Source organism: Mytilus edulis, chromosome 13 (assembly GCF_963676685.1).
Source record: "Mytilus edulis chromosome 13, xbMytEdul2.2, whole genome shotgun sequence".
NCBI lineage: Eukaryota > Metazoa > Mollusca > Bivalvia > Mytilida > Mytilidae > Mytilus > Mytilus edulis.
In genome coordinates, this window is record NC_092356.1 from 63543531 (window position 1) to 63570470 (window position 26940).

Sequence of the window (26940 nt, forward strand, 5' to 3'; positions counted from 1 at the left end):
TTTCTTTTTTGCTAGCTTTCTCAAAACGCGATGGCCGAGGGACACGATGCTAAAAGGTTAAGAGACATTATCGAGAGTTTGAGATGCGGTAAACAGAAGAAATTGTATTCGAACGAATCTGATGATGACTTCCAAGAATCATTCGAGGAACTTGACCAGGCGAACGGTGGAACGGCGAATCCGAAATTGGACACTGCACATGTTAATTCTGAAATGGAAATAAGTGAACTCGAAACACTATTGAAAGAACTCCAAGTTGAGAGTAAGAAGGCTCATTTACGCCAGCAAATCGAGAAGGAGAAAGAAAGTTTGCGAACAATACACAGGTCTGCTTTGACACTCTCCGAGGGACTGCAACCATCATCCTTACAACAGCCTTCTGCAACAGGTGAGCATATAAACTTTTCGCAACCTAACAAGGAACAAAGTGCACTTCAAATCCTATCTTTCATATGGCCAGAACCCCAAACTTTTACTCTCGGAGGCGAGATCGAGTTCCGCGTCGGTAAAAAGAAAACCCTAGATAAAGTAACGATCGAAGAATGGGGGTACGCCAACATCAGAATTATGCAGGAATTGCTCAAGCAAAAGCGTTTTAGTAACGTTCAGGGTTATCTTAACTATACGGCTGATATTTATCGTTTAGCGGACAGGGATGTTTGGTATTCCGTGTTATTATATCAGAATTATGCAGGAATTGCTCAAGCAAAATCGTCTTAGTAACGTTCAGGGTTATCTTAACTATACGACTGACATTTATCGTTTAACGGAAAGGGATGTTTGGTATTCCGTGTTATTATATGATAAAGAATATCGCCAAAAAACAGGCCGATGAATTATTCGAATTGGGAATTTATCGCCAGGATTTACGCGATTTCCAGTTGGTGTCTAAACGTGACAACCCTACAATTCGAGCATTTTCTGAAGCGTTGGTTGGAGCATCTAAAGGTAGGGGAAGGAATTCTAGAGCAGGGATAGACGAGCACCGCAAAGGTCCGTTTTTACCAGATTGGAGAGAAATTTGTCGAAATTTTAATTCCAATTCTTGTTTTCGATCGGATTGCAGAATGATGCATAGCTGTGCGATTTGCTTCTCTAATGCGCATTCGGCGCTTAACGGTCGTTCTCAACCCAAAAATAGGCCAAAAAACTGGGAACTGCCTCAAAATTGGGAATAGTCGTGAATAGAAAGGCGACCTCTACGATTAATTGTTTGCATTTCGAGGCTTGGGGTCGTTCTTTGCCTATAGACATAGAAGACCGTGAATATATTTTAGATGGAGTAAAAAATGGATTTCATTTGTGTATAAAATTTGGTCCGCATTATCCGGTTAATAGAGAAAACTATTCGTCCGCTTTCAGATACAGGTCAAATGTTGAAAATCAAATTAAGAAAGAGATAGAATTAAGAAATTATATCGTAACAAAATCTATTCCGACAATTGTGAGCTCATTAGGGGCCGTGCTGAAGCTAAATGGAGATATTCGTTTGATACACGACGCGAGTCAACCAATTGGAATTTCCTTAAATTCGTATACTAGTGATACTAATTGTGCTTATATGGATATGCGTCACGCTTTAAAGCTCATCAAACCTAATAGTTTTCTTGCAAAGGTCGATTTAAAAAGTGCTTATAGATCCGTGTGTTGCCATGTTTCAGATCACAATTTAACAGGTTTAAAGTGGATGTTCTTAGGTGATGATAGTCCTACATATATGTTTGATTCTAAGCTTTCTTTTGGGCACTCCCGGAGTCCAAAAATATTTCACAAATTAAGCCAAGCAGTGTGTATAATAATGAAATGTAGATATAATATTACATGAATTGCATATTTGGATGATTTTCTAGTTATTGAAGATACATGTTTAATTGTAATAGAGGGTTACATTTATTGATTCGTACTTTACGAGAATTAGGATATAACATAAACTGGTCTAAGGTTGAAGGACCAGCACAACGCATTACTGTTTTAGGTATAATTATAGACACTCGTGAATTGACTCTTACTATGCCACCGGAGAAACAGTCTGAGTTTTATACTTTATTTTTGTCTTTTCAAAAGCGCAAACGTGCAAGTATTAAACAGATTCAATCTCTTTGTGGTAAACTAAATTGGGCCTGTCAAATGGTAAAGGGAGGAAGAACTTTTCTCCGACGTTTGATGAACTCTATTTCCAGCGCACAAAACCGCAATGACAAAGTTTTGTTGAATTCTGAATGTAAAGCTGACATTTCTTGGTGGATAAACTTTATGAGTGTATTTAATGGAACTGTTAAATTCGTGCATTTTAAGCCTATCACTTCCTTACAAACTGACGCTTCTTCGTTAGGAGGCGGGTGGCTATTATAACGGAGATTACTTTTATGTGAATTGAGCTATTGACTTTCCGGCTTTCCGAAAGGAACATATAAACATAAAAGAAACATTGGCTGTTGTTTTATCAGTGCTTCGTTGGGGCCACTTGTGGCAAAATAAAACTGTAATTGTGCTAACTGACAATATGACTATAAAATATATTCTAAACAAGGGATCGACAAAAACAATGTGTTAATGAGTTTATAAAGGGACTTGTTTTGGCTGTCCGCGATGTATGACTTTGACATAAAAGGAAAATTTCTAAGTGGACGTTGCAACATTATAGCGGATGCTGCGTCCAGGCTGCATGAGGAAGGCCAACTTTCAAGACTGTATGATATCTTAACAAGTTATAGTTATATTCCTTTTAGTGCAGACGAACTGTTGAGACACGTGTCTAATGAATTTTATATTTTTAGATGGTGCAAGCCGGACATTAGACTTGGAGATAACTGTAGGACGCTTGCATGGCAAGGGGTGGGCTGAATCAACATCAGGAACTTATCGTACGCATTTGAAGACGTACGTTCAGTTTTGTGAAGAGTATGAGTTTAAAGCGGTGCCTTGTGATGAAAAAACAGTTGAGTTTTACGTGGCTTATTTAGTGGATAAAAACATTTTGCTTATAGTTCCATACGTTCTTATATTAACATTATATCTATTTTGCATAAAATGCACAACTTGCAAGATCCTATTTCAAATTCGTGGAATATAAAACACTTGTTAACTGGTGTTAAACGAGAAATAGGTACAAAACAATCTTGTATAGCGCCAGTTACACAGTTTGGGCGGCTTGAATGACCGGTTTTTTTTTGTTTTTGTTCTTACGACCCAATAATTTTCTACTTTTAACCCAGAGTTCAACTTGCGCAGAATAGAAGTCTTGCCTTGCAGCTGGGGTATGCTCTTACGCCTTAAAGTCATCAAAACCCTTCAGTTTCGTTCCAAGCCAATAGAAGTAGTGCTACCTCATTTGTATAGTCACCCACTGTGCCCTGTTACAGCCATGTCTAAGGTACTAGCCTTGGTAGGAGAACCACTTGATCCCCTTTTTAGCTCACCTGGCCCAAAGGGCCAAGTGAACTTTTCTCATCACTTTGCGTCCGGCGTCCGTCGTCGTCCGTCGTCGTTAACTTTTACAAAAATCTTCTCCTCTGAAACTGCTGGGCCAAATTAAACCAAACTTGGCCACAAACATCATTAGGGTATCTAGTTTAAAAATTGTGTCCGGTGACCCAATGAACCAACCAAGATGGCCGCCATAGCTAAAAATAGAACATAGGGGTAAAATGCAGTTTTTGGCTAATAACTCAAAAACCAAAGCATTAAGAGCAAATCTGACGTGGGGTTAAATTGTTCATCAGGTCAAGATCTATCTGCCCTGAAAATTTCAGATGACTCGAACAACCCGTTGTTGGGTTGCTGCCCCTGAATTGGTAATTTTAAGGAAATTTTGCTGTTTTTGGTTATTATCTTGAATAATATTATAGATAGAGATAAACTGTAAACAGCAATAATGTTCAGCAAAATAAGATTTACAAATAAGTCAACACGACTAAAATGGTCAGTTGACCCCTTTAAGAGTTATTGCCCTTTATAGTCGATTTTTAACCATTTTTCGTAAATCTTGGTAATCTTTTCCAAAATTTTCTCCTCTGAAACTACTGGGCCAAATTAAACCAAACTTGGCCACAATCATCATTAGGGTTACTAGTTTGAAAATTGTGTCCGGTGACCCGGCCAACCAACCAAGATGGCCGCCATGGCTAAAAATAGAACATAGGGGTAAAATGCAGTTTTTGGCTTATAACTCAAAAACCAAAGCATTTAGAGCAAATCTGACGTGGGGTTAAATTGTTTATCAGGTCAATATCTATATGCCCTGAAAATTTCAGATAAATCGAACAACCCGTTGTTGGGTTGCTGCCCCTGATTTGGTAATTTTAAGGAAATTTTGCTGTTTTTGGTTATTATCTTGAATAATATTATAGATAGAGATAAACAGTGAACAGCAATAATGTTCAGCAAAGTAAGATTTACAAATAAGTCAACACGACCAATATGGTCAGTTGACCCGTTTAGCAGTTATTGCCCTTTATAGTCAATTTTTTACATTTTTCATAAATTTTTGTAGATTTTTAGAAAATATTTTCCACTGTAATTACCGGGCCAAGTTCATTATAGATGGAGATAATTGTAGCAACAAGAATGTTCAGTAAAGTAAGATCTACAAACACATCACCATCATCAAAACACAATTTTGTTATGAATTTAATATCTTTGTCCATCGTTTAATATGCACATTTATAGACCAAGGTGAGCGACACAGGCTCTTGAGAGCCTCTAGTTCGGTTATCAGATACTTCATGTTTGACATACACAGTTTTCCTGAATGCCTTTCGTTTGATATTACAACTAATGAAGTTGGACCATCTTAGTTATGGAAGCCATTCTTTTCGCCGAGGCGCGACGACATGGAGTAGCAAAGTGGGCCTTTCAGACGATGACATAAAATTGTTAGGTTATTGGTCAAGTGATTGTTTTTCTCGATACATAGATTGTGAAATGGATAAACGGCTGAAAGCTTCTTTACCTTCAGTACCCTTTTACCACGTTAATTTCCCCCTCTTTGTGTTTGGGACTTTATATTACTTCAATGCTTGTCATAAGATTGGGGGCACGTATGTAAATGGGTTTTTTTTAGCTGGGGGGTACCAAGCTATTAAATATTGCCATATTGTCTTATGTTTTTGTTTTTATACCAAGTAAGGTAAAGTTCAATTTATTTGTAAATTTGTTTTTAGCACGAAGGTTTAAATTTGGCGCGCTCCCGCTTGGTCTTGCAGACCCCAAATACCCAGCCTCGTTTCAGTCTGGACCATGCTTTCTCAGTAACTTGCTCATGGCTGCACGCTTTCTGTTTTGCTAGCTTTCCCATCCACCCTCCCAGTAGCATTACTAAGGGTGTTGTGTACATGCATAGCCAATTATTAACTGTATTTTGTAGCATATATTATGATTATGCTATGGACTTTATATTACTTCAATGCTTGTCATAAGATTTGGGGCATGTATGTAATTGGGTTTTTTTAGCTTGGGGGTACCAAGCTATTAAATATTGCCATGATGACGTTACGCACAGTGTTCGGTTTAGTAATGGTAACGTTAGTCGACGTAATTTTCATTTATTTCAACCGACTTATGTGCAAAACGTTCAAGCTTTGCACTATTTTTAATAAATATGGCTTTTTGATGTTTGACTACTTATTTAAAAAAATCATAGACTGTGAACATGACTGATTATACATTTTTGATGAACAATCTTTCCATTCTCGATTTATTTATGTCCTCATAATCTTAACTTATTGAAATAATTTTAGGTCTTTCTATCCGTACTACCAACAGTTACATTCCAAATATGAGTCTTTCGAGAAGATTAAAATGAAATTTCTCGTTCGGGTCAATGGCAGCAACAGCTACTATATGTATCCTCTGTTTGCTTGATATATAATTTCAATTTCATTCTCAGCTTTTGGAAAGAAAACGGCAGTTTGAAATTGCTCATTTTAAGAAGTGATCTACAGTCCTTGAATTAGGATCAGTATTTTTTACATGCGTCAGTTTGTCGGATGCGCGGAAATAACTGTTAGTGTATGCAACAAACATTCGTACTAGCAGAAACAAATCTTTTACTAAAGGTCCCAAAGTCGAAAGGTTCGGTATTATAGAAAACTTATCATTTACCAAAAACTTCGACGCCTTTAAAAACAGCACATGGTTTACAAAACACTGATGGAAGTCAAATCTTTTGTTGATTTATTACATTTTAGAATAAATATTTGAAAACTCTCTCCAAAAAATATATCATTCAACAGAACGTGTCAAATGCTTAAGACTCAAAAATGCTTAACTTTTAGTCAATGGAAAATTAAATATATATACGTTGCAAAAAACGTTCACTTTGGACGTGGTAACATTTTGGGGAGACATGGACAACTTGATGGAAATTGATGAAAAATTTAACGTTTGCTTAACATTGAAGGCTTAAACCAATCTTTAAAAAAATTACATTTCAGTACATTGTAGTAACATTTGTTTTCATAGTTCATTTGTCTGTCACAAATTTAAAATACCCTAAATTAGCATGGCACTGAAAAATCTTAAACAATGGCTCTATGGTAACATTTAAGGGAGACACGGAAAAACCGGAAAAAAAATAAAATGAGAGAAGCTATGTTAGAAATAAATATGTGTTCGTAAAATTCAATAAAATTACATTTGCATGTAGAGGTGGCGAACCTTTTCTATGACTTATGTGAAAATATTGTAATATCGAAGTGCTTGCTTTCATTTTTGTATACTCGAATTTTCAAATCTTACAGCTGTATGGAATTTCGAAAATGGCCACTAGAATGCGAACTGACATGATATTTATCGTAACCGTTTCACACCATGCATATGATCATATTGTATCCCACCTGTTTGAATTTCATCGTAATCCATTCAGTAGTTTTTGATTTTTTTTTTCGTTTATATTTGTATGGTAAGTTATTGTTGTTACGTCTTACACGGCAAAAATGGCATTATGAACACGGGACTTATTGCTTAATTATGTAATAATACATAAAATTAAATATTTTAAAATTAGGTTTTATTTAATATCGATTAAACTGATGAACCAAGACAAGTAATTATTTGATAATACGCATAATTGATTTGTTTCTGTTCTACTTATGTATCAAGAAATGGTCAAATGAAACATAGACCGGATACCGTGCGTAACGTCCATATTGTCTTATGTTTTTGTTTTTATACCAAGTAAACAAATTGGTGTTAAAGTTCACAATGTATGGTCATCAACTCGGAAATAAAAGTTTACCCACAAACGTCTCAATACAATCCAGGAATTTTTAATGCCAAAATACACCAAAAATGGTTCTTCCATGCACTTCTCTTGAAAATTGAATCGTAACCAAACGCGGGTTTGGCACGACACTGCGAACAATGCCAGTTAAACAACCTCACTTATTATGAAAGCTTTTGAGCATAGTATATATATATATATATATATATATATATATATATGTACTTAACAGAATAGCGTTCAAATGGTTACACAAAGCTCTCCCTATCAAATAAAGTATTGAAAGTATTTCATGTACACTATCAAAATGATGTAGAGTTTATCTCTGCTATTAAGTTATCTCCATTAAGCAAAAACCTCTCTCTGTCAGGCCCTCTATCCCACTGTAGTGATACATATGCATTTGAACCACAAAACATTCACATTTCACATAAAATAAGTGTTTTGTCTGTTCCCAGAGTGCCTTTTGCATAGGGTTTTTACTGTAGTGTTCGCAAAGTGTTATCGATGGACGAAAGAAATATATCACAACTTCAATTTGTCAAGGTACGAAAGGGAACACATCGGAGTTGTTCCGATTATAGAATCTTTTAACGGGAAACTAGTTATCTATTCTATCGAACTAGAGATAAAGGATACAACAGATACAGTTAAGTCTGCCTCCTATCTTGACTAACATCTAGAAATTGACAATAACGGTTGGCTGAAAACAAAACTTTTCGACAAAAGGGATGATTTCTGCATCCCAAAAGTTAATTTCCATTTCTATGTAGCAACTAGCATGCATACGAAGTACAGTGGAGATCAGTTCTAACCTCTCATAAATTCTGTCAGAATCTGTCAGGAGAACTGTTCTAGAACAGTATGTAGAACTGTCAGCCTGACACCTTTTAGTCAGTTCTAGGTTAGAACTGTTCTAGCTAGAACTGATTTGGTCAGTTCTACCTAGAACTGATTTGGACAGTTCTAGCTAGAACTGATCCTGACAGTTCTACCCTAGAACTGATCCTGACAGTTCTAGCTAGAACTGACCAGATATTTGGTCAGTTCTACTTCTAGAACAGTTCTACGGTTAGAATTGATTTCTAAATTCTACGGCCAGAATTAATTCATAAATTCTACGGCTAAAATTGATTTATAAATTCTACGGCTAGAATTGATTTATAAGTTTTAAGAAATATTTGTCTTAATATAAAGGCTTCGGCAAAATAGCGATTAATATTATATAGAGTTTTGCTATTTTGCCGGTTTTATTTCAGATTTATAATCGGCAAGAGAACATGATTAACCTCGCCATATTCTGCATGTATGTGCCTGTTCCAAGTCAGGAGCCTGTTATTCAGTGATTTTCTTTTGTTGATGTGTTGTTTTTCTTTCTTTTTTTGAACATAAATTAAGCCGTTAATATTGGGGGGGGGGGGGGGGGGGGGGGGCATTATTATTTCATTTATTTTACATTTGTCATTCGGGGAGTCAGGATGACTCGTTTTACATAACAAAATTATCTGACCTTAATGTAATACGTTATTCCGGCCCAAACCACCAGGGACGGATCCACCAGTTTAAAAAAAAAGGGGGGGGGGGTGCAACTAAAATTTATTGTCCTCATTCAAATGCATTGATCTTCCATAAAAAGGGTGCTGTACAGTAATTCAGTTATAGTTTTAGGTCAAGAGGGACTGTAATATATACAAGTTATAGCAATATTGGAAAACAATGACCTAAAAATTTTGTACGCATGAATTTATAGTGCCAGCATGTACTCTTTTTATTCAAAGTATTGAATCGTAAACAAATATCAGTAGTTTTCATACTTCAGACTGAGTCGTGTGATAAAATCTTTTGACCGCATCAATCTAAACTGACCTTATTTGTTCTTTCGTTCTGCAAATCTATATAGCTGTACAGTAATTCAGTTATAATTTTAGGTCAAGAGGGACTGTAATATATACAAGTTATAGCAATATTGGAAAAGAATGACCTCAAAATTTTGTTCGCATGAATTTATAGCGCCAGCATATCCTCTTTTTATTCAAAGTATTGAATCGTAAACAAATATCAGTAGTTTTCATACTTCAGACTTAGTCGTGTAATAAAATCTTTTGACCGCATCAATCTAAACTGACCTTATTTGCTCTTTCTTTCTGCAGATCTATATAGCTGTACAGCAATTCAGTTATAATTTTAGGTCAAGAGGGACTGTAATATATACAAGTTATAGCAATATTGGAAAACAATGACCTCAAAATTTTGTACGCATGAATTTATAGTGCCAGCATGTCCTCTTTTTATTCAAAGTATTGAATCAAAAACAAATATCAGTAGTTTTTATACTTCAGACTGAGTCGTGTAATAAAATCTTTTGACCGCATCAATCTAAACTGACCTTATTTGCTCTTTCGTTCTGCAAATCTATATAGCTGTACAGTAATTCAGTTATAATTTTAGGTAAAGAGGGACTGTAATATATACAAGTTATAGCAATATTGGAAAACAATGACCTCAAAATTTTGTACGCATGAATTTATAGTGCCAGCATGTCCTCTTTTTATTCAAAGTATTGAATCGTAAACAAATATCAGTAGTTTTCATACTTCAGACTGAGTCGTGTAATAAAATCTTTTGACCGCATCAATCTTAACTGACCATATTTGCTCTTTCTTTCTGCAAATCTATACAGCTGTACAGCAATTCAGTTATAATTTTAGGTCAAGAGGGACTGTAATATACAAGTTACAGCAATATTGGAAAACAATGACCTCAAAATTTTGTTCACATGAATTTATAGTGCCAGCATGTCCTCTTTTTATTCAAAGTATTGAATCGTAAACAAATACCAGTAGTTTTCATACTTCAGACTGAGTCGTGTAATAAAATCTTTTTACCGCATCAATCTAAACTGAACTTATTTGCTCTTTCTTTTTGCAAATCTATATAGCTGTACAGTAATTCAGTTATAATTTTAGGTCAAGAGGGACTGTAATATATACAAGCTATAGCAATATTGGATAACAATGACCTCAAAATTTTGTTCGCATGAATTTATAGTGCCAGCATGTCCTCTTTTTATTCAAAGTATTGAATCGTAAACAAATACCAGTAGTTTTCATACTTCAGACTGAGTCGTGTAATAAAATCTTTTTACCGCATCAATCTAAACTGAACTTATTTGCTCTTTCTTTTTGCAAATCTATATAGCTGTACAGTAATTCAGTTATAATTTTAGGTCAAGAGGGACTGTTATATATACAAGCTATAGCAATATTGGATAACAATGACCTCAAAATTTTGTTCGCATGAATTTATAGTGCCAGCATGTCTTCTTTTTATTCAAAGTATTGAATTGTAAACAAATATCAGTAGTTTTCATACTTCAGACTGAGTTGTATAATACAATCTTTTGACCGCATCAACCAAAACTGACCATATTTGCTTTTTTTTATGTGAGTCTATATAGTTGAACATGTACACAGTACTTCAGTTATATTTTTTTTACTGTAGTATATATAAATAACTGCAATATTGGAAATTGAACAAACATGACTAACTTATGTCTATGGGCGCTGATAACACAATAACGACAGCTAGAAGACCCGTTACATCCAAACTTAAATTATTAAATAATGAACCGTCACAAAAAATGACTTTTTATTTAGTCAGTAGTTCATGATGGGTTTTTTTTAAACAGAACTATTTAACGGCATCATCCAACACTCACATCACTGATTCATATACTTTATTTTAAAATGAAAAGTACATATATGAGAGATCATATGAGAAGTTCTCTTCTTGGAAAGGTATACCGACTATACTGTTAATATTTGAAGAAGGAAAATGATTGGTTTTGTTTGTAGCCTTACGTCCAGTGGCAAATATTTCATTCATGTTCTAATCAGATCGAGTATATTTTTCTGACGTTCCAGACTCCCAGATATTATCCATTATCGTTATGGATAAGTTTGGCAACGAGATAATGCAAATCTGAGACCTCAGTGCAAATGTACATAGTTTTCTTGCGTTTAATAACAACACTGTGTTCATTACTATGATATCCCATAATTCATCCACTGTACAATTTTCGTTTGAGCATTTGTCAAAACAGAATCTTAAATCATGAATGTAAATCCAAGGCAAACAAGGTAAATTAAGATTAAATTTACTTGAATTAAATGCAGAGTTATATTTACGAAGAGACTGTTAAAAACGGGGAACGAAGAAACGTAAACAATGATGTTTCATTTGCAATCTCATAAAAATATTTCTCCGATGAGTTGGATAACCTCCTATCCACTTCGATATTTGTACATGTAAATTTTGATCAGTAAAAAATATAGAAACATCTGCTATTATATATAGTAAAGTAATTGGAACTGATTTTTTCTTCTAAATTCTAAATTGCCCTTTCTGTAGTGACGTCATTTAGAACTGTTCTACAGTCCTGACTGATTTAGTCAGTTCTGCTGACAGTTCTACGGTTAAAACTGATTTGGTCAGTTCTACCTAGAACAGTTTTAGACAGTTCTACCCTAGAACTGATCCTGACAGTTCTACCTAGAACTGATTTAGTCAGTTCTACCTAGAACTGATCCTGACAGTTCTACCTAGAACAGTTCTAGGGTAGAACTGTTCTAGCTAGAACTGTTCTAGGACAGGTTAGAACAGTTCTATGACAGAATATTCTGACAGTTCTAATGAGAGGTTAGAAGTGATCTCCACTGTATATATCTTCCAAATAATACGATATTCCCGGGCTTGCCTTTCCTAACATGATTTCCTTGATAGAGGGTTGCTGTTTACAAGGAAGCTATTAATTCAAGAGAGTTTCAAATGGTGAGGTTGAAGTCAGCCCTTCGTAAATTTTCCAGACGCCTTCACGAGTTATGGAATATCCGTTTCACAGATGATATAGGATATGTTCCTTATGTCATAATTAAACTCCCGTCCCCTTTTCGTGATTGTAACCTACCGAATAAGACTATTTACAAGATTTTTAATAACATGAACAACACAACGGGTGCCACATGTGAAGCAGTATCTGCTTACTCTTCTATATCACCTAAGATCACTCCCAGTGGGTGTGGGGTTGTGTTCGTGTTGCTAAGACTTTAGTTTTGTATGTTGTGTCTTGTGTACTTTTATTTGTCTGTTTGTCTTTTTTCTTTGAGCAGTGGCGTTGTCAGTTTATTTTCGATCTATGAGTTTGAATGTTGGTATATTTCGCCACTTCTTAAAAAAATATAAAAAGTATAATGTGTAATTGACTTCATCATTAGCTTTCAACAATAATAAATGAAGCAATAATCGATTCCGTTTTTGTTGACTTAAGAAGCCACACTCATTCGTTTGTAGGGTAGAATATAATTAGGTCGTGTATTGCAAATACGGACCATCAAATTAAAAGTGGATTAAAATACTGATCCTTTGATATACTGGAGTTTAGTATGACGTCCATTATCACTGAACTAGTGTATATATTTGTTTAGGGGCCAGCTGAAGGCACATCCGGGTGCGGGATTTTCTCGCCGCATTGAAGACCTATTGGTGAACTTCTGCTGTTGTCTGTTCTATGGTCGGGTTGTTGTCTCTTTGTCACATTTCCCATTTCCATTTTGAATTTTATGATATGTTTCTCGTGATAAAAAGGTTAGATGTCCTATTTGCATTTCTACGCGTTTCATTTTAAAAATGTACGCACGGTCAACGTTTTTAGGTGTCACACCACCAATTACTCCCTCAAATTTAGAACGTATGTAAAAGTAGGCCTACTCGGACAAAAAATAGTGCATTTGATGTCATTGTTTACTTAAACTAACCAACAAATTGGCAGAAATGAAACTTTTGGTGAAAGAGAAATATATTAAGACCATTTTGAGCTAAAATTTACTTGTTTATGAGTTTGCATTCAAAATTGATAATTAATGCAATCCATAGTATACTAATTTAAGATTTCCAGAAAACCAGGTGTTATTTTTAGTGGTACCTCTATTCGGAAGACCCTTTCTTTTTTATATGATTTTAAACATCTATTGAAAATTAGCATGTAGAAAGTTGATACATGTACGATTCAGGAAATACCTGGTTTCTACGTAGTTAAACTTAATGTAAAATATGTAGAAAGCTGTGAAAATTGTAAAATTTGGTTGAACAGATAGGGACTTTTAATTGGTGGTATGACACCTTTACACCCTATGAAATTACTAAAAGAAGCATTCAATACTTAAAATTTCATTTTTTCCTCATGATCATGAAAACACGATTTCTATCACGTTTTTCTTTTATTTGCCTGTGCTTTTTATTGTGGAAACGTGTGTCATCCTGTATGTTACAGGTCATGAAATTTATTTTGAAATGACGAATGAAGCGAGATTGCTGTTAGCCAATCAAAATAATAATGAAACATACATCTAATTTAATTATATTTGAATGCAGAATACATGTTGTTGGTTTTGTTTTTGTCTTGTAATATACATCACCTGTAAATATTCATATGTTTAAGAAATGTTGATACGGATATCTCTCCTGAAATGAAATATCATCGCGCAATTTTTTTCTACATTATATGTTATTCAGGTCTCAGACAGGGTATATACTGTGACATTCCCGGCTTAGAGTTTATATCCCCTGAGCCGAAGGCGAAGGGGATATAAGCCCTAAGCCGGGAATGTCACAGTATATACCCTTTCTGAGACCTGAATTACACATATATTACGGATTACCCCTGACTTAATGTTATTTTCCAGTGCAGGTATTTGTTGACAACACATATATATTGAAAAACCCAACCTAATATGTTCGGCATACGTGAAGGATTTTCTAATTTGCTGTGAACATAATTTTATCGTGTATGTAATAATTTATAATAACACTTTTAACATCAAATTAAAGTATTAAAATTGTTAATTGCGTAATTTGGTATCAACAATGTATTATTGACTGAAGCACGTCATTATTTTCCCTCTGTGAACCTCTGACAGTCTGATAGCTTATGACTACGTCACATAGTAACCGGTGTTATGATGACGTTTTTGAGGTTCCAATTGGGGATAAAAACGTCGTATATACCCCGGCAGTTTCCTGAATATATACTGACATCTCTATGTTGTTATCCAATCAGAAACCTCGACACATTTGTAATCCGTAATATAATCTTAAATATCTTTGAAAACATGTATCGGAACACTTTACACAATTGCATTATACTTTGATTTAACAATTTCGATATAGTTTGTGTTAAAGATACGTGTGTCCCTAAATGGTCCGTTAAAGGATTTCTAGACACTCTAAATTAGACAACTACAATGTAAACATTGAAACACAATTATCACAAACATGTCGAAGGATTAATCCCTACGCACTGTCAGATATACAATTCCGTTTAAAGTTCCAGCTGCAACTCCTGCAAACATATGCACATACCGCACTACCAATGGTGGTTCACCAAATGATATCCAAAGCCCCTCAACAACACTTCCACCGAACTGAATTACATTGACCACTATATAAAGTGACAGTCTCAAGGCAAGCCTCTTAGTGTTGACGGCCGATGCCTGTTTGAGAGTTGTACTTATTATAGTAGTCTGCCTCAGGACATTTATCCACATGGTAAGGTAGATAACTGCGATGATGACAACAGACAGTAAGATGACAAGGAAGTAAATTATAAAGTGCCAGGTTAGAAAGCCTCGTTCTTCTCTGAGACCACAGCTGAAAAAAAAATTTTGCATTTGGTAAAAACAATGATAATAAAAAAAAATTAAAACAGCATCTAAAATCAACGAAATGACTGTTGCGTTATTTAATAAGCAATCTGATGTGAATCGTAAAAAAAATAGATTCAAAAATGTAACACCCGCTGTATAGTTATAAAACTTAGCAATAAGTATGTTAAGCCACAAGAAATGATTTACCAAACGGTGTCCCATTATGATAAATGATAAATACCATACACGTTGGATACGAAGTGATGATTTGTGTATGATTCCTACTCACAGAGTCTCTGAATCTTTTTCTTTTTTTATGATATGTTAATTTTAACCTGCATTATATTTTACCTAGCATCTTTTTACAAAATAGAACATTTGTATACTTTTAAATGTATTGCTAAGGACACATAATGTGTATGCTCGTTGTATGACATGTTGATTACAATAATGCATTCCAAAAATATTTGACCCATTTATTTTTACTGAATATATGAAAATATTTATAATAAAATCAGCTAATCAAAGACGGAAAGGATATTTAATAAAAAATAAAACATGGCGAATGATGATAGTTTAAGAATGATTTGCTATTCATTAAGACTGCGGATACATTATTTCTAACAAAACGGTATCTCTTATTACTAGTTTAAACATAATATGTAATTGTTCAAAATGATAAATGGATCAGACACAAGTTTTACAACTTAGTAACGTCTTCTTTTATTATTCCATTTAACATTGTTTGTTACAACACTTACAGTGGAACTTTTTGAATTGTAACCTAAATAACTAGAACGAAAAAATAGGCAAAAAATACTAGAGGGTCATTCAAAGTCATAAATCGAAAATAAATTGACAACGCCATGGTTAAAAAGTAAAAGACAAATAGACAAACAGACAAACCATAGTCACCAAAACACACAACATAGAAAACTAAAGACTTAGCAACACGAACTCTACCAAAAGAGTGACGGAAGATACCAGAGGGACAGTAAAACTCATAAATCGAAAATAGACTGACAACGCCTGGCTAAAAATGAAAGAAGACAAACAGACAAACAATAGAATACATGACACAACATAGAAAACTAAAGAATAAGCAACACGAACCCCACAAAAAAACTAGAGGTGATCTCAGGTGATCTGGAAGGGTAAGCAGATCCTGCTTCACATGTGCCACCCGTCGTGTTGCTTATGTGATAACAAATCCGGTAAATAGTCTAATTCGGTAGGTCACATTCATGAAAGGGAATGGGATTGTAGTTACGACGTAAGGAACATATTCGATATCATTTGTGAAACGGTTATTCCATAACGGTCAACCAACTCGTGATTGCGATTGTAAAATTTACGAAGGGATGATTTCAACTTCACCATATGGAACTCTTGGTTTAATAGTTTCCTTGTGAACAGCAACCCTTTATCAAGAAAATCATGATAGGAAATGCAAGCACGGGAATATCGTATCAATTGGGAGATATATACCCCGTATGCAGGTGCTGCTGGAATGTTGCTACTTAGAAATGGAAAATTCACAATTGGAAAACTGAAATCATCTCTTTTGTCGTTAAGTTTTGTTTTCAACCGACCCTCATTGTCAATTTCTAGATGTAGGTCAAGATATGAGGCCGACTTAACTGTATCTGTAGTATCCTAGTAATTAGTTCGATGGGATAGATGCGTTCCACATAGTCACCAAATTTTGAATTATTTAGTAAAAGAACATCACCTATATAGCGGAAAGTAGAGTTAAAGGATATCGCTAACTTCTTATCTTTCTCCCTAAGAAGATCCTGTATGAAGTCAGCCTCATAATGATAAAGAAACAAGTCGGCAAGTAGAGGGGCACAATTTGTTCCCATTGGAATGCCGCCAGTCTGTTGAAAAACACGTCCTCCGAACGTAACAAATATGTTGTCAATCAAGAAATCAAACATCTTGGTAATGTCAGTTTCAGAGAATTTTTTGTTTGAATCAGAGTGATCTTTTACAAAGTAGGATTTATCCCTCCCTAAAACAAGATACTTGTAACTACGTTGGCCATTCTTTTTTTATGAAACAAAGCAATACCAACTCTTTCAATTGGTCTTTTAGTTTAGAATGTGGAATACTTGTGTTGAGTGTGGAAAAGTCAAATGTTTTAATACTATTACAAGATGAAAGAGAGTTATATTGTATGTACTCTAAAAGATCTTTAGAATTTTTTAGTATCTACATCTGATTCACGCCACCTCTAGAATATGCAGTTTCACAATAACTTTACGTATTTACGAGATATAAAAAAAAGTCACCACAAGACAAAATAAAAGACAAGAGAACACAACACAGAATTAACGATTAAAAATGAAAACACCATCAAAATCAGGATTACTTCATGGAAATACTGTTATATGACAAAAACAATGGCTTAAATATATATTTCCAGTATGAGAGAAATACAGTGTCATTACAATATTCAGAACACATAAAACATAATCCTTCATCATTATCTATTAAGAAAAGATTTATCTTAGTTTTATAGATAAAAACATAAGTAGTATTCGGCTGTTCAAAGTCATAAATCGATTAAGCGAAAACAAATCCGAGTTTAAACGAAAACACAGAGAAGCACATTAACTTTAGGAGGACATTATTAACATACATAAAAACGAACTATTTGAAAACAACTGCCATATACCTGACTTCCTGTAAAACATGTTATGATAAATTAATGAGTAAACACTCGTTTTTCTGTGAAGCATCCCTTCTATGTTACACAACTACTAATATCGCAAAGATTGCACCATTATGTGACAGAAATACAATACAATACAAAAAACAGAGGAACACTTAGAACAGAAAAATTCATGAATAAATAATATAAAAGTACATAACAACCTGTAAATAACACAATAAAAACGGTCATCTCCCACGAATTTACGACAGTACACCTGGACACCACAAACAAAGTATAAAAAGCGTATGAGACGAAAGTATAAGTTTCATATTTTTTGGTAAAGTTTATATTATCACAAAAACATTTCTTAAAATAAAATAGAATTAAATTATTATAGATACGAATAAAAATGTAAAATTGTGATTGAGTTTGTAGTTTGTTTGTTTTTTCTAGCCATGACAGGAATACCAAAATGGAATGGTGTTATTATTATATTTTCTAACCATGCAGGTTTATCTTCTCAATCACAACAAAACAAATGTGAGTATACAGTTGCCTTAAACATAGATCAATAGATCATATGAAAGACATAACTGATATATAAGCGGGACCATGTCAGAACAAAAGTGGGTTGTGATGTTACACTATTGTTTTAGATAAGGGTGAAGGTTGGTACCTATCAAAACGTTTAAACCGACTGCATTTGTTCGCACTGGTCCTAATTCAGGAATCTGAAAGTAGTTGTCTTTTGTTGATATGGTTCATAAGTGTTTCCCGTTTTAAGTTTTTTATATAGATTATACCGTTGGTTTTCCGGTTTGAATGGTTTCACACTAGTCATTTTGGGTGTTCCCTATAGGTTGCTGTTCGGCTTTGTGTTGAAGACCGTACTTTGACCTATAATGGTTTACTTTTACAAGTTGTGACTTGGATGAGGAGTTGTCTCATTGGCACTCATACCACATCTTCTTACATATACTTAAATAATGGCAACATTGACAAAGGAAATTCACAACTGAAATTATTTATGTGTCGAAAATATTTGTGCTCGCTCCTTGTTCAAGATTAGATGCAAGTCAAGATATGTAGCATACTTAACTTGTCTCTAGTATCTGTTATTTTAGATTCGATGTGATAGATGCATTGAATAAGGTAATCATATTGAAAAACACCATCTTTATAACGGAACATGAATCTAAAGTATAATCCTTTTTATTCTCATCGCGACGCAATATCATTATATTATCGAGTGAATACATAGGCACGGGACACAGGGTCCTAATGTTTATTCATTTTAATTCTTGGTTTTCTCGTAATTTATAATAGAATTCTAAGGATTTACAATGACAATTTTGACCCGTTAACCTTTTCTTTTGTGTTGACAAAGAAAAGGAAAAAAATATTAGTGTTTTTTTTTTCAAATTATCAATTCTATATTAATATATTGATATTCACACAGTAATTAAATATATGCATGAGTGTCAAGTTACTTACTATGTTGTATTTTGTACTACTTGGCCAAATAATGCTGCAGTTACAAGTATCACAAAAGGGATTCCAAACGAAGGACAGATCAACTTCATATCAAACCTGCCGAGTGATATATGCCGACTTTTAGATATCAGATTGAATACATATACGGTCATGATCACGCTGAAGATGAGCTGACAGAACCCAAACTCTAATATCAATACACCGTGAACTTTACACGACAATCTGGAAACACTAGAATTGTATGTCTCTTTCTGTATACTGGCATGCACAATAAATGCAACAAGAGCACCATAGAACAGTAAATCACATATCACCGTGTACATGGTAAATCTATCGAACGGCTTCCATTTGAAAAAGTTATCATTGTTCTTTCTTAATAGTAAAACAATAATTACAATAGAAAACACAATACTACAAATTGCTACTGCACTACTTGAAATTCCAATTATTCGCGGTACACTAAATGGTACAGCTATATCACTAGAATTGTAGTTGAAAAAAGTTGTGTTCATTTTAGTCTTGTTTTTGCCTTCTTCAATAATTATACGCGAAGTGTTCCTTTCCATCTTTCTAGGTATACTCGCTAACACAAAATTTGAATATATACTTCAGAAATTCAATAAACACTTCTTAACATAATTATTGCGACTTAGTTTATCCAATACAAAGCATGGATATGAGTTAAAATGGTATTCAAATTTGCCATAGTAATCATAGTCTTATATATACATTGTACAAGATATAAATTAGGTTTGTTCAATAAATATAAATTATTAAACATAGTAATTAATTATCACCGTCTCGGGGAACAGAAAGACAAGCAGCAAACCGACAATTTATAGATAATAGCTACCTATGATAGTGACAAAGACTTGTTATAATGTTATCGTTTATTAGATATTTCAATGAGATTAGCACAATGTATACCACATAGATATTACCAAACTACTTTTATTAATACTATTTAATTAACGATGATTTCATGGAAATCAATTAATACGAAGCCTTAAATATTAAGTATCCCTTTTTCAGGGATTGGAAAATGTGAATAACATCACTCTGTAATACATAAAATGAAACATCATTTCCGTTCTTAACTGTGCTTATTATAGATTAAATGTTCTTTACGTTCAATGTAGTTAAAAGAAACAATGTTTGTATTCTTATTGTGAAATCAAATTTTTCTTAGAATTTCAGAATTAATGTGGAAAGTGTTTTTCGAAAAGTGATTATAATTTAAATTTTAACTTAAATCCCACGATAGATATGATACAGAATTTACTGATAGAATATAATTAACCATGAAGTTTTAATTCAGATGCCACAAATAGACAATATTGCATAAAAGTATAAACGATATACTTATCTTTAAGCCGTGGATCCTGAAAATTTCTAAACAGCTTATCAAAATCACCATCATAAAAGAATTTTGTAATGATTCCAAATTTTTCATCTTTAGAATACACTACAATCAATATGCTTGATTGATCGACTGACTTTGTATAAAGTAAGAAAATAATTTACTGAACATCGGGGATTTCAAAATGGTTGTAAAAGAAGAAGATGTGGTATGATTGCCAATGAGACAACTCTCCACAAGAGATCAAAATGACACAGAAATTAACAACTATAGGTCACCGTACAGCTTTCAACAATGAGCAAAGCCCATATCGCATAGTCGTAATGGCAAATCAAAAGCTCGAACACATCTAACGACTGGAAAACCACTCATATTCCTGACTTTTAACAGGCATTTCCTCATGTAGAAAATGGTGGATCAAACCTTGTATTATAGCTATCGCAATCTCTTTAATTAAAAAAAAAATAAACATAATAGGTTACAAAGTCAAACATTTGAAGTACAACAGTCAAAAATGTGTTTTAGTCTTAATCACTATAAAAACAAACAACTATGGCAAGAACGAAAAATAAAATGGCATGCACTTCATGGACTTGGACACAAATACTCATATAGGTAAAACAAATCACGTATTTCTCATTTCTATAGTTTTTACTTGAAGTAGATTGTTTGTATTTGATCTATGGGTTTGAATTTCCCTCTGGTATCATTTTCCTCTCTTGTGTATAAGAGGCACATCCCTGTAAATAAAGTCCTTATAGTATGAACACAAGATTGTACTGTATTAACTGGGGTATGTTAATGCACTAATAGGGAGTAGAGTTTGTGTTTCTGCTGGAAAATAGGTGTTTGAAAAAGTTAAAATCATCACGTTTTCCAGTTTGAAGTCGTCCTTAATTGCCAATGCAAAGTAAACACTTAAGATATAACGCAACTTCATTCGGAAGTATGATTAATCTGTAGTTGGTTGGAATATATGACATGTAAGCACTCATTTAAATGTGGGTTATTGGCCAATAGTAGTAAGCAATGCAAAAAAATCACATAAATACCGAACTTCGAGGAAAATTCAAAACGGAAAGTTCCTAATCAAATCGCAAACTCAAATGATAAATAACATCCTACGAATGGAAAACAACTGTCATATTCCTGACTTGGTACAGGCCTTTTCAATTGTAGAAAATGGTGAATTGAACCTGTTTGTTAGCGCTAATCTCACACTTGTATAACAGTATCATCAATTCCATTATATTTACATCGATGCATTAACAAAACAGAGATAGTAGGTACAATTGTCAACATATGGGTACAGCAGTCATCACTGTGTCACACTCTCAATTAGAACAAAAACAAACAATTATCTAACAAAGCACAAAAAGCATCTATCAAATTTAAAAACCACATTCATTGCTTACTTAAATACGATTTAAAATCAACCCATAAAGGATTGGAATAGTTGTAGTCCTTTGACTGCATTCAGTTCAAGTGTAGAGTCGCGTGTTTGATTTAACCACATGAATACCGACTGTCTGTAAATGAATGAATTATATGATGTGATGTCGATCAAATGTCTACCATTTAGTTGATGTCATGTTTTATTAATTTGTTGGAAAATCAGTTTTTTCATGACCTAAAATCTAGGATTTTGTATCAACGTTTCTTAACTTTGTAAAAATGGCCTGTTTAATAAGGCGACGTATTCAATCTTTTAATTGATCATGGGTTAAAATAGTATAAAGCAGGGAAAATCCGTAAGGCGAATCGCGGCGAATTTATTGATGATATTTAAACCTTTATATATTTACCTGTCTGTTTGTTTTGTTCACACATCGTTGTCTATAAATGTAATTATTTTAGACTGTCATACAAGTGAGAAATAAATAACTAACTATAAAACCAGATTAAAACCACAATTTTCTACATAGAAAAATGTCTGTACAAAGTCAGAAATATGATAGTTGTTTTTCATTTGTTTTATGTGCATGAACTTTTGATTTTGCTATTTGCTTAGCGACTTTCCGTATGTGCATGACCTTTTGATTTTGCTATTTGCTTAGCGACTTTCCATATCTTAAATTTCCTCGGAGTTGGTTTTTTTTTTTGTAATTTTGCTTATTACCAAATTGAACTACCTTTGTCATCACTTTTTGAAGCAATTGGTTTTGATTTGTCATTTTTTTTATTCCTTCCTTAGGAAATTATGTCAAATATATAAAATTTCTACAAAGAAAAGGCTTAAATATCTATAATACCGAATTTTAGAAAATGAGATGTAAAAATTTGATACTATACTATTTCTTATAAAACATAACTTGAAAAAGGTAGATGTCTTGGTGAAAGTATGATTATTCTCATTTTCAATGTCTGCGTCTTTTATTTCAAGGTTTATGCAATAATTTTCTAATTAAGCCTTGAAATATAATCATATGTTCTTTGTAATTTCATATGTCGTTGATACCAATAGTATATTTTTCGCATTGCTAGAATTATCTGAGGCTTTGTAAATATTAAGGTGCGTTTGTTGCTTTTATGTTTAATACCACGCGTAGGTTGGAAATTTTTTTAAATGCTCTCAACTGATTATAATAAGAAAATATATAGAATTACAATACGTTAATCAGATAGTGATAAGATTTTGAATTAATTTTGGTATATGGAATTTGAAAAAATAATCAAACGAATTTTTACATCTTTTAAAATCATCATTTAATCCACGAATACGTAACATTTTTATAATTTGTTTGTTATGTAATCTGCTATTTTGATAGATATTTATGAATGTAATATAGAAACAGAGAAATCTGTGCAACCTCATGGGTACTAGAAATTGTTCATGAAATTTAATTTCGAAATCTTTAATTCATAAAATTGAATATTGTTTTCTTCTTATGTAAAAAATTATGCAAAGTATTAAATAACAGCAAATTATTATAAATATATACTGTATACACAAATAGAAAAGATTTAGAAGTTACCATAGAGTCAATCAACCATCATTTTTATGTTTTGGAGTTAAGTATGGCCTCCATTATCACTGTACTAGTAAACATTTGTCTTGAACGGCTTGTTGGAGCACAACATCGGACGCGGGATTTTATTGCTGTGTTGAAGACCAATCGGTGGATTTCGGCAGGGTTGGGTAATTGTCTCTTTGACACATTAATCATTTCCAATCGCAATTTTATAAGTCTAAGAAAGATATCAAAATATCATGGAACCATAGAAAATGCATTGAAACAAGAAAAAATAATTGCCGAAAAAGAAAAACAAAACGTGTAAAATATATTTTCATTACATAGCATATGTTCACACTTCGCAAATGAGTATCCAGCAACACTTAATTCTACTTTCAGTTCTAGTAATTATAAAAAAAAACAACAGCCAATGACATTTCAATCATTAAATAAAATTTCTTTTTTAGGTCATGCATTTGTAGAATGTGGTAAGTACACAGTGTTATGACTACTCGCCACCTCGCTTTGTCCACTAATAGTTTGCATTTTGTGGTAGAAGAAGAAGCGTGTGTACACTATTTTGACAAACAGGAAGGTAACAAAACGTTAAAAGAAAAATCAAAATATTTGCAATAAACATCTAGAAATGTTCTTAATGTGCTGGACCATTCATTTGTAAATGTATAACATTATAAATGCAAATAAACTCATCATAGATACCAGGAATAAATTTAGTATATACGCCAGACGCGTGTTTCGTCTACAAAAGACTCTTCAGTGACGCTCGAATCCAAAAAAGTTAAAAAGGCCAAATAAAGTACGAAGTTGAAGAGCATTGAATACCAAAATTCCTAAAAGTTTTGCCAAATACAGCTAAGGTAATCTATGCCTGAGGTAGAAAAGCTTTAGTATTTCAAAAAATTCAAAATTTTGTAAACAGTAAATTTATAAATATAGCCATATCAATGAAAATTCATGTCAGCACAAAAAGTGCTGACTACTGGGCTTGTGATACCCTCGGGGAACTAATCTCCACCAGCAGTGGCGTCGACCAATAAATGATGAATAGAGTAATTGGAGGATTATGATCTCACTAAACATGTTTAACCTCGCCGCATGTTTGCGCCAGTCTAAAGTCAGGAGCCTCTGGTTGTTGTTAGTCTTGTATGTTTTATAATTTTATTTTATTTATATGTTTTTGAAGTTAAGTATGATGTCCAGTTTCACTGAATTAGTACATTTGTGTTGACGAGCCAGCTAAAGTCCGCCTACGGGTGCGGGATTATCTCTCGGCGTTGAAGACCCTTTAATGGCCTGCGATGAGTTTTTTTAACTCTTTAATCGGCTTGTCTCTTTGACACATTTCTCCTTTCCATTTGTAATTTCTTCCTTTCTCATGCGTTTTTTATAGAAAAAAAATGAAAGAGGATTTACCAATCTTCATCTTTATTAGGCTTAACTTAAAATATTGTTTGTTTGCAGTTTACCGACCGACCCTTGAAAATCCTCCCGACTGTGAAAATTTTATTGCTTTAAATTTGAAGAATTTTTTTTTAATACTTCTATTGACGCGATCCGGAACTTTGGGTCCTTTCCGGAAATGGTTTAAAGTCTGGGTCAATTACGCATTTCAAGTTCGGTTTTTAGCTTCTCGTCAAGCCTGCATGTGACCATTTAATGATAAAGCACATGGAAATTGTTTACAGGTATCCATGAAGTCACGGGGGAGTACTTTACGCTGTCGTCTCGTGTCAATTTTAAGACAAATAACAAACAAAAAAGTTTAGTAGTAAACTGTTTATACAGATTCAGGCACATGTAATGATGTGTGATGATATCATTGACGATGATGCAGCAGATATTCATAACTATTAACACGATAACCATTCTGTCTCAAACAAATCGGGTACAGAATCTGTGGAGCCTGACTTTATGAAACCACTTTCAGTGGTTAAATAATTCGACAGCAGCTTGAAGTATGGCATATTTTCTACAAATCGTTGTGAAGACGACAAAGATGAAACCACTCCTCCGTGACTTAAATCTTCATGGATAATATCTGCAAACACGCCTGTACGGCGGAAGGGCTCATTTGAAATGTTAAGGTTCATGTGGACCCTATGGCAAAAATGGCCGTATTTTCACCTCAAAATTTACTCTGAGTACAGGCAAACCTGTGCATCTGGAAAAGTTTTAAGGCATAGCATGCCCTAGATAAATAGAATTCAAATGCATTGTATGATTTAGAAAATTCATAACTTAACTGGATTTTGCCGTACACTTTTTTTCGTCCCTGCAAAAGATGATAAAATTAACAAACAGTTGAGTTTACCTTGATATGGTCCACTCAGGTACACAGTTTAAATAACAATTATTGTCAGGTATCTATTGTCATGGATCTTATGTCCATGTCAAGCAATACAGATCACTTCAATAATTACCTGTGGGGAAGTTCTCAAACCTGTTTCCCAACTTAGTTTATTTTGGCATCTTCTCGAGGAATGAAAAAAGTGCACGGCAAAATCCTAGTAAGTTTTTATTTTTCTAAAACATAAAACATATTTGAAATTTATTTATCTAGGGCATGCTATGCCTGAATTTTTTTTACAGATGCACAGATGTCTGTACTCAGAGTAAATTTTGAGGTGAAAATACGGCCATTTTTGCCAAAGGGTCCACATGAACCTTAATGGATATAGATCATGCCAAATCAATAAGAAGCAACCCTAACTACACAAAGATGTAGAGAAAATGAATGATTAGCTTGAAAAATAAATATACTCTCTCTATATTAAATCTATCTTCGATTGTAATGAGTATGCTCCTTTAGGATAAGGGGGCTGCCCCACTCATTGCAATTATTCTCTTTCTTACAATATTACCCAAACTGTGTGGCCTGTGTGAATTCAATTAAAACATGTCCTTAGGAGCTATGCTGCCAAATTTTTTTATGCATTAAAAACATTTCAGTACAGACCATTTACTTTTAATGGGGTGCTATGGATTTCACCCCAAACTTTAGATTTCTTTGGTTTTCATTAAAGCCTGGCAAAAATATAACCTTATCACATATAATTAAATATTGTTAGAAATATGAAAACAGTCGAATGTCTTAATACTTTTTTTTCAAGTTGCCTTTTTTCAATTGAGAAAGATTCAATGGTTATTTTATTTTATTAAAAATACACTCTTTAATGAGGGGGAGGACAGGGGGTACCCTTCTCCCTTCTCCCACCCCTCTTCTCCTTATTTTATTTTTTTTTAATTTACCGGAAAAAAGAGATATTTTATTTTTTCATATTTTATTTTTTTCTCCAACTTTTTCTCCTTTCTCCCAGCCTTCCTCTCCTTTCTCCTTTCTCCTACCCCTTTCTCCCTTATCCCTGTCCTCCCCCTCTTTAATACATTGTCTTATTAATCTTTAATATCTACATTTTTCTGATGAAAATACTCTACTCATGAAAACATTCTAGTCAAAAATCATACATGTCTGAATATATTTCTTTAAAACAGTTCTAGTCATAATGACATTCCTTGTTTATAAGTGTTCC

General features: G+C 33.6%; 1 pseudogene; it reads left to right on the forward strand.

Moving 5' to 3' along the window:
* Positions 1-30: 30 nt before the first annotated feature.
* On the forward strand, positions 31-25264 carry LOC139500458 (uncharacterized; annotated as a pseudogene).
* Positions 25265-26940: the final 1676 nt, after the last annotated feature.